Source organism: Lutra lutra, chromosome 11 (assembly GCF_902655055.1).
Source record: "Lutra lutra chromosome 11, mLutLut1.2, whole genome shotgun sequence".
Classification (NCBI taxonomy): Eukaryota; Metazoa; Chordata; class Mammalia; order Carnivora; family Mustelidae; genus Lutra; species Lutra lutra.
The window spans coordinates 45718785-45728805 of NC_062288.1; positions in this window are offsets into that span (position 1 = coordinate 45718785).

The following is a 10021-nucleotide window of genomic DNA, read 5'->3' on the forward strand; positions in this document are numbered from 1 at the left end:
TCATGGGCATTTGGGCTTTTTCCATAAGTTGGGATTTGCAGATACTGCTATTATAAACATAGCTGTGCATGTGCCCTTTTGAATCAACATTTTTGTATCCTTTGGATAAATCCCTCATTGTACAATTTATAACTTTTTGAGGAACCTCCGTACTTTCTCAGAGTGGCTGCATCAGTTTGCATTCCCATCAACAGTGCAAAAGGGTTCCCCTTTGTTCACATCCTTGCCAACATCTGTTGTTTTCTGAGTTGTTGATTTTAGCCATTCTGACAGGTGTGAGGTGGTATCTCATTGTAGTTTTGATTTGTATTTCCCTGGTGATGAGTGATGAGCATCTTTTCATGTGTCTGTTAGCCATCTGGGTGTCTTCTTTGGAAAATGTCTATTCCTGTCTTCTGCCCCCCCCCCTTTTTTTTTTTTTTTTTTTTTTTAAAGATTTTATTTGTGAGAGAGACAGAGCATGAGTTGGGGGACAGATGGGGGTGGTGACAGAGAAAGAGAAAGGGAGAGAGAGACACAGAGAATCCTCAAACTCCCCAATTAGCATGGAGCCTGACACAGGGCTCCATCCCAGGATCCTGAGATTATGACCTGAGCTGAAGGCAAACGCTTAAACAACTGAGCCACCCAGGTGCCACATCTTCTGCCCCTTCTTAACTGGATTATTTGTTTTCTGGGTGTTAAGGTTGATAAGTTCTTAATAGATTTTGGAAAATAACCCTTTATCTTATATGTCATTTGAAAAATCTCTCTCCCAGGGGCACCTGGGTGGCTCAGTGGACTAAGCCTCTGCCTTCAGCTCAGGTCATGATCTCTGGGTCCTGGGATCGAGCCCCACATCAGGCTCTCTGCTCAGCAGGGAGCCTGCCTCCCCCTCTCTGCCAACTTGTGAACTCTCTCTCTGTCGAAAAATAAAAATCTAAAAGAAGAAGAAGAAAGAAAATATCTCTCCCATTCTTTCACTCGCCTTTTAGTTTTCTTGATTGTTTCCTTTGCTATGCAGGAGCTTTTATCTTCATGAGGTGCCAACAGTTCATTTTTGCTTTTGTTTCCCTTGCCGCCAGAGACATATCTAGTAAGAAGCTACTGCAGCTGAGGTCAAAGAGGCTACTACTGCCCGGGTTCTCCTCTAGGATTTTGATGGTTTCCTGTCTCACACTTAGGTCTTTCATACATTTTGAATTTATTTTTGTCTATGTTGTAAGTCAGTGGTCCAGTTTCATTCTCTTACATTGTTGCCCAGTTTTCCCAGCACCATTTGTTGAAGAGACTGTCTTTTTTCCATTGGCTATTCTTTTCTGCTTTGTCAAAGATTAGTTGACCATAGAGTTGAGGGTCCATTCCTGTATTCTCTATTCCATTTACGTGTGTGTCTGTTTATGTGCCAGTACCATACTGTCTTGATGATTACAGTTTTGTAATAGAGCCTAAAGTCTGAAATTATTATGGCTCCTACTTTGGTTTTCTTTTTCAACATTACTTTGGCTATACAGGGTCTTTCCTGATTCCATACAAATTTTAGAAAAGTTTGTTCTAGCTCTGTGAAAAATGCTGGTGTTACTTTGATTGGGATTACATTGAATGTGTAGATTGCTTTGGGTAGCATAGACATTTTAACAATATTTGTCTTGCAATCCATGAGCAAGAAATATTTTTCCTTTTTTTTTGTATTTTGTTCACTTTCTTTCATAAGTGTTCTATACTTCTCAGAGTATAGATCTTTTACCTCTTTGGTTAGGTTTATGCCTAGGTATCTTATGATTTGGGGGGCAATTATAAGTGGGATCAATTCCATAATATATCTGATTTCTCTTTCTGGTGCTTCATTTTTGGTGTATAGAAAGGCAACAGATTTCTATATATTAATTTTACATCTTATGACTTTGCTAAATTCATGTATCACTTCTAGCAATATTTTGGTGGAGTCTTTCAGGTTTTCTACATAGAGTATCACGTTATTTGCAAACAGTGAATGTTTGACTTCTCTCCTGCTGATTTGGAAGACTTTTATTTCTTTTTGTTGTCTGACAGCTAAGGCTAGGACTTCCAGTACTGTCTTGAACAACAGTGGTGAGAGTGGATATCCCTGGGGTGTTACTGACCTTAGGGGAAAACCTCTCAGTTCGTCCCCATTGAACATGATATTAGCTGTATCTCATATATGGCCTTTATTATGTTGAGCCATCCCTACCTTCTTCAGGGTTTTTATAAAGGACGCTGTGCTTTGTCAAGTGCTTTTTCTGCATCTATAGAGAGGATTATATAGTTCTTATCTTTTCTTTTATTAATATAATGTATCATGTTGATTGATTTATGGTTATTGAACCACCCCTGCAGCCCAGAAATAAATCCCACTTGATCATTGTGAATAATCCTTTTAATGTGGTTGGGATTCTATTAGTATCTTATTGAGATTTTTTGTATCCATATTCATCGGGGATATTGGTCTGTATTTCTTTTTAGCGGGGTCTTGGTTTTAGGATCATAGTAATGCTGGCCTTGTAGAATGAGTATGGAAGTTTTCCTTCCATTTCTATTTTTTTGGAACAGCTTCAGAAGAATAGGTATTCATTCTTTAAATGTTTGGTAGAATTCCCTGGGAAGCCATCCAGCCCTGGACTCTTGTTTGTTGGGAGACTTTTCTTTTAAGATTTTATTTATGTATTTGACAGACAGAGGTCACAAGTAGGCAGAGAAACAGGCAGAGAGAGAAGGGGAAGCAGGCTCCCCGCCAAGCAGAGAGCCCGATTCCGGGCTTGATCCCAGGGTCCCGGGATCACGACCTGAGCCGAAGGTGGAGGCCCAACCCACTGAGTCACCCAGGCGCCCTTGTTGGGAGACTTTTGATTACTACTTCAATTTCTTTGCTGATTATTCTGTTCAGGTTTTCTATTTCTTCCTGTTTCAGATTTAGAAGTTTGCATATTTCTAGGAATTTATCCATTCCCAAATTTCTTGGCATATGATTGCTCATAATATTTTTTTATAATTGTATTTCTGCAGTGTTGGTCATGATCTCTCCTTTCTCATTGCGATTTTATTTATTTTGGTCCTTTCTCTTTTCCTTTTGATAATTCTGACTAGGGATTTCTTGATTTTGTTAATTCTTTCAAAGAACCAGATCCTAGTTTCATTGATCTGTTCTGTTTTTTTTTTTAATTTCTGTATCATTTATTTCTGCTCTAATAAATATTTACAACTGTTATATCTTCTTGTTGGATAGACCCTCTTATTATGATGTAGGGTCCTTCTTTATCTCTTAATACAGTCTTTGGCTTAAAATCTAGTTTGTCTGATATAAAGATGGCTACTCCAGCTTTCTTTTGATACCCATTAGCATGAAAAATGGTTTTCCACCCCCTCACTTTCAATCTGGAGGTGTCTTTGTGTCTAAAATGAGTCTCTTGCAGAGACACATTGGGGATCTTACTTTTTTATCCATTCTGATACTCTATGACTTTAGATTGCAGCATTTAGTCCACTTACATTCAGAGTAATTATTGATAGATGTGAATTTAGTGCCATTGTATTACCATAAAGTCACTGTTCCTGCAGTTTGTCTTTGTTCCTTTCTAGTCTTTGTTACATTTTAGTCTCTCTTTCCCACTCAAAGGGTCTCCTTTAATATTTCTTGCCCAGCTGGTTTAGTGTGCACAAACTGCTTTGGTTTCTTCTTGTCTTGGAAACTCTTTATCTCTCCTTCTATTTTGAATGACAGCCTTACTGGATATAGTATTTTTTTTTAAGATTTTATTTATTTATTTGACAGAGAGAGAGAGAGAAAGAGAGGTCACAAGTAGACAGAGCGGGGTGGGGGGGAGCAGGCTCCCTGCCGAGCAGAGAGCCTGATGCAGGCCTTGATCCCAGAACTCTGAGATCATGACCTGAGCCGAAAGCAGAGGCTTAACCCACTGAGCCACCCAGGTGCCCTGGATATAGTATTCTTGACTGTATATTTTTTCCATTCAGCACATTGAATATACCATGCCACTCTCTTCTAGCCTGTCATGTTTCTGTGGACAGGTCTGCTGCTAACCTTATGTATCTACTCTTGTAGGTTAAGGACCTTTTTTTCCCTAGCTGCTTTGAGAAATCTCTTTATCTTTGTATTTTGCAAGTTTCACTATGATATGTCTTGGTTTTGAACTCTTTTCATTTTGAGTGGAGTCCTCTGTGCCTCTTGGACTTGAATGCCTATTTCCTTCCACAGATTAGGGAAATTCATAGTTACAATGTGTTCAAATAGACCTTCTGCCCCTTTTTCTCAATCTTCTTCTTCTGGGACTCCTATGATATGGATATTATTGTGCTTTGTGGAATCACTTAGTTCTCTAAGTCTATACTGATGATCTAATAGTTTTCTTTCCCTCTACTTTTCAGTTTATTTTTCACAATCTTATCTTCTATATCACCTATTCATACCTCTGCTTCTTCCATCCTTATTATGATAATATCCAGTCAATTTTGATTCTCAATTACAGCATTTTTTTTTCAGCCTCACTAGTTTTTAGTCTTTTTTTTTTTTTTTTTAGTCTAGTCTTTTGTCTCTACAGCCAGGGTTTCTCTGGTGTCTTCTATACTTCTTTCAAGCCCAGCCTAGTAGTCTTATGACTGTTGTTCTAAATTCTTGTTTAGATATATTGCTTGTATCTGTTTTGAGCAAATTCCTGGTGGTGATTTCTTCTTGATCTTTCTTTTGGGGAGAATTCCTCCATCTTCTTATTATGTCTGGATTTCTGTCTTTTGTGTACTATACAATTTTGTTATATTTTCTTCTTCTGAGAGTAATACTATATTAAGAAGGGGTCCTGCACTCTCCAGGGCCTGGTGCATCAGGAGATGTTTCTGGTATACGTTGTATGCACTCTGCTGTTATATTTTGGCTGTTCTTTCCCACAGGCCAGTCTTCTGCAGAATTCCTCCCTGCTTGCAGTATTTGGACTTTTAACTAGGTGTGCCTTGATTTGTTAAGCTAAGTCTGATTAAAAAAAAAAAAAAAAGCCACCTGATTCAAGAAAAGAGAAAAGGGAAAGGAACAAAAAAGCAAACAAACAAACTATAAGCCTGGTTCCAAAGAAAAAGAAAAAAAGAAAAAAAGAAAGGAAGAAAAAAAAAAAGCTTCATCCAAAAAATGAGAAAAGGAAACAAACCAACAATTGAACAAAAAACTATAAGCCTTATTTCAAAGATAAAAGGAAAAAAAAGTTTTAAATTAAAAATAAATAAATAATAAATTTAAAAAATAAAGGATAAAAAAATAGAAAAAAAGAAAAAAAACCTGGTCCTATTTCCACCAGAATCTGAAGCTAACAGTTTGGAGCACTCTGTGATTGGTAGTTTTGGTACATGTGGAGGGCCTATGCTGGTCTTCTGAGGGAGAAGCCCGCTATGCTGACTTACAGTCAGGTCTGCCCTTGTAAAGATGCCCCTGAGGGCCCAGGGGTTGGGGTTTGATGTAAGCATCTCCAGCCTCCACCTGAGGTGCTGTGTTTCTCTCTGAAGTCCCACTATGCTTCTGGGTTGGGAGGGAGAGGTGGAAGATGGCATCACTGCACCCTCTCCTCCCCAGGGAGGGGAACTCGCAGCCACCACTATTCAGGAGACTCTCACAGAAAAGTGAACAATATCCTCTTCTTTGTTCCAGGCTTTCCTCAGATCCTTGTCCTCAACCTGTCTGTGACTTGCTGTCAACATGCCTAGCACCACAGTTTTCTTCTGTTTTTAATCTCTGCTGGCAGCTGGATTCAAAACAACAAATCTAAAGTATCCTGCAAGGCTGGGACCCTCTCCCCTCCCTTGAAAGAAAGACTGCCCAGTACCTTTCTGTCCCAGAAAAGCAGCTGCACACATGCACAAGTTCCCGGAGTCTATGTTGAAGCACAGCTAAAAGCTGCGACCAGGTTATCTGCCCTCTGCACAAGCCTCTGTTCCCTGCTGTTGAATGGCTGCTCAATGCCACCCAGCAGATCTTTTGTACTGGAGAGGCAATATACCCTCTTCCAAATGTACTCCAGGAAGGGGAATGTTTTCTCTGGTGTGACGCAGGGGATCCCCACAACATAGCACCTTACATCAACCCTACATGCTGCTCTCTCGCACACTCTCTCTCCCTGACTTCTTCTACAAAAAGGGATCCCACCCCTCCATGGCACTGCAGCTTTTCTCTCCCCCAATTTATGTCTCCAAACCTCACATCTGACATGTTTTCTCCCCCTAATTGTGCAGATTGTTTTCTCAATCCTCAGACTGACTTCCTAGTTGTTCAAAATGATTTGATGTTGATCAAGCTATGTTCCAGGAATGAAGCAAGCCTAGGATCCCTCTACCACTCCACCAATCTTAACTCCCCTGGAAAACTTAAAGGGCTTTTTCATATATCATTAAATAATCTTCTCTCCTATCACTTTTAGAGATAATGTAATACTCTCATTATAATTTATAATGTAAAAATGTTATTAACTTACATCTGGTAGGGCACTTGTGTGGCTCAGTCAGTTAAGTGTCTGACTCTTGATTTCAGCTCAGGTCATGATCTTGGGGTCATGAGATCAAACCCCGCATTAGGCTCCATACTTGGTGAGGAGTTTGCTTGAGATTCTCCCCCTCTCCCTCTGAGCCTCCCCTAGCTCCCACACACTCTCTCTCAAATAAAAAAATAAATCTTTAAAAAAGTAAACATTTTACCACTGGTGTTTTCAATTATTTCCATCATCCAGTAACATGAAATTGGCCACATAAATTGTTTCTGATATTGGCTGTATTCATGGCTTTCTTTTCACTACCATCAGCCTTCATTCCTTACTCAATCCTCAGCAATTTGAATTGAGTACTCTACCACTCAATGGAAACTGCTTTTGCCAAATTAACTTATACCCTTCCTATTACTAAACCTGAGAACTGTGTGTCATTGTTCTTAGCTGGTCTACAAGAGTGACACTTTAGACAACATCCTTTTTTTTTTTTTTTAAGATTTTATTTATTTGTCAGAGAGAGAGGGAGAGAGAGCAAGCACAGGCAGACAAAATGGCAGGCAGAGGCAGAGGGAGAAGCAGGCTCCTGCTGAGCAAGGAGCCCGATGCGGGACTCGATCCCAGAACGCTGGAATCATGACCCGAGCCGAAGGCAGCTGCTTAACCAACTGAGCCACCCAGGCGTCCCTAGACAACATCCTTTTTATTCCTCATATGGCTTCATATAAGCCATGTTCAGTTGTTTACACCTGCCAACTTCTCCATCATATCTTTCAAATCTTAGCATGAAAGCCTTCACAAGAAGACCCTCCAAAAACATCCTCTTAAGTAGTCTGAACATTGTTTTATATCCTGAACACTGTTCATTCACCAACTCAGCACAATTTGTTCTTTAAAAAAAAAAAAAAAAGATTTATTGTTTTGGTGGAATCTTCTGGGTTTTCTATAGAGTATCATGTCATCTGCAAATATTGAAAGTTTGACTTCTTTCTTGCCACTTAGATGCCTTTTATTTCTTTGTGTTGTCTGATTGCTGGGGCTAGGACTTCCAGTACTATGTTGAACAACAGTGGTGAGAGTGGACATCCCAGTCTTGTTCCTGACCATTATTTATTCCATAGATGGAAAACACCAAAGTCCAAGAAACCTTCCTACTTTATTAGCAATACAAAGCTATCATACATCACAATACCTGGCCTTGTGCACTGTGCTGAATAGTGAATGAAACTTTCCTTCCCTACATTCCTCCTGGGATAGAAGGACTTTCTTTGAAACTTTATCAGTGAAGGGCATACTAGTCCTGTTTGACTCAAAGTAATACTGTAAACTTTGAATAATTCATGAAAAAATATTTTAAGGGGGTAGCCTCAAAAAGAAAAGAATGTGAAAAGAACATGCTCATGAAGTCTTTGTTTATACAAACCATTTGCACTCTTTGTCACTAACTGTAGGATCATGAGCTATTTAGTCCACCTGTCTCAGGACAGATTTTGATCTGATATAATAGACTTCTTACTTAGATTAATAGTTTGAGACTCTTCATTAAAAAAATAAATTGATGCTAAGGAAAATCATAAATTCACACATGTCGTTTTCACCTTTAAAAGTAGATGATTCTATGATTCTTGAAATTCAATTATATGTCTCAAAAAAAGACAATTGCTATTACAACACTTTCACTCTTGAAGATTAATTACCTTTTGCTAGCTTCGTTCCTTCAGTGAAGAGTTTGTTAGCAGACATGAACTAGAGATACCACTGTCAGCATTTTTAAACTTTGAACTTAATTATATGTAATTTTTTTGCATACTTCTTTCAAGTTATCATGTGTTAGATATTAAATGAATATTTCTATGAATCCCTGCATATTTAAGTATATTTCTGTATGTTCAGGTTTCAGTTTTCTCTACTGATAAAAAATATGCTTCCCTTTATTCTTAATCTTACAGAATTGATTGCTCATTTCTTGGTTTAAAAACATTTTAAATGACAATTTTTCAATGTTGAATAGTTTCCCCGTGAAATTAAAAAACAAAACTGCAAGCTCTGTGCAACCCCTAATCCATCCGGTTCCCTCCAGATCTCTATGTTCTCTAACCCATACTGCCAGCAATATAGATGGTACTCCAAACACAAACTAACCTCTTTATCAAGCTCAGCACCTGGCAGCACTGCACAAGTTAGAAGCAGTCCCGAATATTTTACTTAACCGAGGTTCCTTCTTTATTGTTGTTCTTGTTTTAATGTAGACATCCTGTTCCTTTCGAAGATAGTGGTAGACTCCTAAAATCACTAAAATTCCTGAGATATTTGCATTAAATCACAAACTGATAGTCTTAAGGTTAAACACAGTGTTGTCATGCATGGGTTTCCTTAAGAGGACAAGTAGATTGCAGCTGCAATAGGTATTTTTCATTATTTTTTTCTGGGAATGCATAATCATTTACATTGCCTGAAATATATTTAGTTAGTAGCAGTATCAATTGTTAAAAAAAAATCTTGTTCCTCAGTAAATAAGAGGAAATAGTTAATCCATAATTAAAATTACAGCTCTGTAAAAAGAGCCATTGTGTTTTCACAAGCAGCCAACATGTATTCAGCATCACACATGTGTTGACAGGGGACGAGGCTTAGTGGAGACTACTGAAGAATGACAAGTCACAGTACTTGTTAAGATTTTGACAATTAGCATGGAGGACAAGGGGAGATGGAGAGGAGAAGGGAGTTGAGGGAAATTGGAAGGGGAGGTGAACCATGAGAGACTATGGACTCTGAAAAACAATCTGAGGGGTTTGAAGGGGCTGGGGGTGGGAGGTTGGGGGAACCAGGTGGTGGGTATTGGAGAGGGCACGGATTGCATGGAGCACTGGGTGCGGTGCAAAAACAATGAATATTGTTACGCCGAAAAGAAGTAAAAAATTAAAAAAAAAAGATTTTGACAATTTAGATTTATAAAATTTACCAAATCAAACAGATTAAGCCCAACTTGGCCACTAGTTTCCACTGAAGTATTTATTATCTTCCTTATGCAGCTTCCCCTCGAGGTAAGTTTTTTTTCTTGAAGTTTTTCTGCCTGAGGAAAACACTCTTAAGCTTCATACATCTTGAACATCACTTTATTGTACACACATTTGCTTGTCTGTCTGTTATTCTAGATGTAAGCTAGAACTATAGGAACTATAAATATAAATATAAATAGGAACTATTTTATTTCTTTTATGAGCAAAGGTTAAGGTTAAAAGGCATAGTAATTACTATGAATTCTTTTTTTTTTAAGATTTTATTTATTTATTTGACAGACAGAGATCACAAGTAGGCAGAGAGGCAGACAGAGAGAGAGGGGGAAGCAGACACCCCGCCGAGCAGAGAGCCTGATGTGGGACTCGATCCCAGGACCCTGAGATCATGACCCGAGCCAAAGGCAGCGGGCTAACCCACTGAGCCACCCACGCGCCCATTACTATGAATTTATATTTGTATAGGCTTTAATTTCAGTCAGACATTCCATTTAAGTTTGAACATATTTCACTTTGCCACAAATTTCAATCTAC